Source organism: Rhinoderma darwinii, chromosome 4 (genome assembly GCF_050947455.1).
Source record: "Rhinoderma darwinii isolate aRhiDar2 chromosome 4, aRhiDar2.hap1, whole genome shotgun sequence".
Taxonomy (NCBI): Eukaryota; Metazoa; Chordata; class Amphibia; order Anura; family Rhinodermatidae; genus Rhinoderma; species Rhinoderma darwinii.
Window position 1 is genome coordinate 149,487,981 of NC_134690.1, and position 3,273 is coordinate 149,491,253.

At 38.0% G+C, this 3,273-nt stretch overlaps 1 long non-coding RNA gene across 1 annotated transcript; it reads left to right on the forward strand.

Annotated features, from left to right (window-relative positions):
• Positions 1-202: 202 nt before the first annotated feature.
• Positions 203-2,138, forward strand: LOC142760885 (uncharacterized). Its single transcript, XR_012883444.1, has 3 exons — positions 203-387; positions 1,166-1,273; positions 2,064-2,138. It is a non-coding gene; the product is annotated as an uncharacterized LOC142760885 (long non-coding RNA).
• The last annotated feature ends 1,135 nt before the right edge of the window (positions 2,139-3,273 follow it).

Genomic DNA, 3,273 nt, shown 5'->3' on the forward strand with positions numbered 1-3,273 from the left:
TGTGAGGTCACTAGAGTGAGTGTGTATTCTCAAATTTTGCAGCATAAAGCAATGAGGATACTGTAATTAAACCCGCAGATAAGGGGGGCAATATAGTGATGTGGCCTAGGGCCATGTACGAACGAGAAGCGTATCGGCAATTGAGAAACACGACCTGCTACAAAAAGCTGACCTTTAATCCTCTCTCTTCTTTCAGTGGTCTACTTGATGATATATTAAAAGAAGCTCAAAATGAGGGTACCATCTCTGCGGCCCTTACCGAATGTCTCATGGTACAGGATCCCACAGTAGCAAGCTTATACTTACTACCCAAGATACATAAAGACCCCAAATTACCACCAGGGCGTCCCATCATATCTGGAAGAGGCAACTTATGTGACAATATAAGTAAGTATATTGATGCTACACTGAAGCCCATGGTTGAGATCTTACCATCATATCTTAGAGACTCCTCAGACCTCCTCAAAAGACTGGAAGGGATCCAATTAGAACCGAATATGTTGCTTGCTACGTGTGACGTAGAATCCTTATACACTAACATCCGACATCAGGATGGTCTCCAGGCAGTGTCATACTTTATGGGGATGACTGATAGTAATCCATCTATGTCCCAATTCATCCTCACTCTCTTAGAATTTGTGCTCACGCACAATTTTTTCACCTTTAACGGATCCTTTTACCTGCAGCTCCAGGGCACGGCAATGGGGGCGGCCTGTGCACCTTCATATGCCAACCTGTTCCTGGGGCTGTGGGAGAGGGATCTGTTTCTATCAGATCGGATATCATCAATGGACAAGGTGGTCCTATGGACCCGGTTCATTGATGATATCTTCATCATCTGGCATGGCACCAGTGATGAATTTGCTGGTTTCATGACAAATCTTAACATCAATGATCTTAATATTCACCTGACTTGGAAAACAAGTGAAACAGTGATTGATTTTCTGGACGTACTTATTAGACGAGACACTGACGGTTATATCAGGACAGATATACATAGAAAAGATACGTCAGTTAATTCTTATCTTCATGCCTCATCTTCACACCCGAGCCATCTGATCCGTGCTATTCCCATCGGTCAGTTTTTGAGGATTAAAAGGCTATGTTCATCAAATGATGACTTTGAGATCCAGGCAAATAATCTGAAACAACGTTTTCTCGACAGGGGATACAATAGAAGATGTATAAATAAGGCATATGAGAGGGCAAGACGCTCTACACGAACCCAACTTCTTCACCCCATTATCAAGAGAAATGTGGACTCGACAATCAGGTATGTCACCACTTATCATGACAGATGGGGGCAGATGAGGAAATGTCTGGCCAAACACTGGTCTATATTACAAACTGACACTACCTTATCTAAAATTCTCCCTGTAAAACCTGCGGTAGCATCGAGAAGAGCAAGGAATCTACGTGATACCCTTGTCCACAGTTACCACCAACCCCAAAGTATAAAACCAATCTTTGGAGCGTCAAAACCTAAATGGGGCTGCCGCCCTTGCGGTAGATGTATAGCCTGCCCAAATGTGGCTAGGAGCGATGAATTTGTAGATTCGACTGGCAAGATGACATACAAAATCACTTGGCCAATCAACTGTGGTACTAAAGGAGTGATTTATTATGCATGGTGCCCATGCCCAAAGATTTATATTGGTCTTACCAGTAGAGAGCTCAAAATCAGAACAAGGGAACACGTGAACAGCATAGAGGCAGCGAGGGGCACTGCTCCAGAAAACATTGAGTTGTTAAAAACTCTTCCGAGGCATTTTTTCACATACCATGGATGTGAATCCAGAGCCCTCAAAGTCAAAGGCATTGATTGTGTAAAGACTGATTTGAGAGGTGGGTCAGTAATGAAAAAACTGTCAAAATTGGAATCCAGATGGATCTGGAAATTAAAGACAGTACAACCAAATGGCTTGAATGAGAACTTGGGATTTGCAGCATTTTTATAGAGGTGTCGGGATCTCTCATGGTGTCAGTTTTAAATGTTTAGCAATGATCAAATCACTGTCGTTTCTAAACTTTTATGTTTCTAATTTTTATTTTTAATGTTACAGATGATCGTTTATGAACTGGCTGTGATCTAACATGTAATGATCTTTTGAGATCATAACCACTTCCTCATTTGATTTTTGAACAATTCATCTCAGGGGATTCACCTAACTATCCTACAACAATGGATATGTAGAAAACTATGGGAATACAATACTAAAATGTAGACGTGCAGAGTTATATGTGCAGCGCAATTTTGTATAATTGTTTACTAACATCACTATCCAGTAACAACAGGGTTTCAAAGTGTGTTTTTCACACTACTTTACTATACTATACAACGAGAAAAAAGTCTTATCAATTTTTTTCACTTTATCGTCATCCTCACATCACTTGGATATACATATACACACACACACACATCACACACACACACACACACACACACACACACACACTCATCACTCACCACACCTTACTTATTTTTTAGTTCTTCACATATCCATACACACATATTGCACACCTTCACATGTACACTTATCATCATTATTATTATTTTTTTCACATTTACCTACATATCTTGATTTTTGTTCAATTATGTACTTATTGTTCACCTTTTAGTCACTATAATTTATTCATCAGTAACATGCACTTTCACATCACAGTGACTATTGGCGCATTTATAAGTGCCATTATCAATATGCATCATATATATTTTTTCACTTTTTTATGTGGGTGACTGCATGATCATCAGATCTAAATCAATGTGTAGTTTATAAATACATACACATTATATATATTTGATGATTTCTTAATATTGGTATACACCCCGTCTTTTATCATCACAATATTACTGTCACTATTATATCTTATTCACCACTATAATTTTTTAGCAAGGGTATCTTTTATTATTAAAATTTGTATATAGATTGTTATACACTCATGTATACTTGCAATTCTGTGTATATTGAATGCATATGCAATGTGTGAAGTCCGGTATGTTTGTATATGTGAATGTGGGTGAATATATGTGTGTATATATTGTGTTATGTGTACCTTTGATATACATAAATGTTGTTAGAGGTATAATGGTATGGAACTATTACTTTGCACTCATCTTTATATATGCTCTTTGACTTGTGTATGTATATGTGAACATGAGTATATAGATATGTATTCTCATGTATATGTTCGGTCAGGGTATATATGTTTGCTTATCATAATTTGTATTAACACATTTTCATCCAAACCAAACTGCAGTAGTACAATCATGTG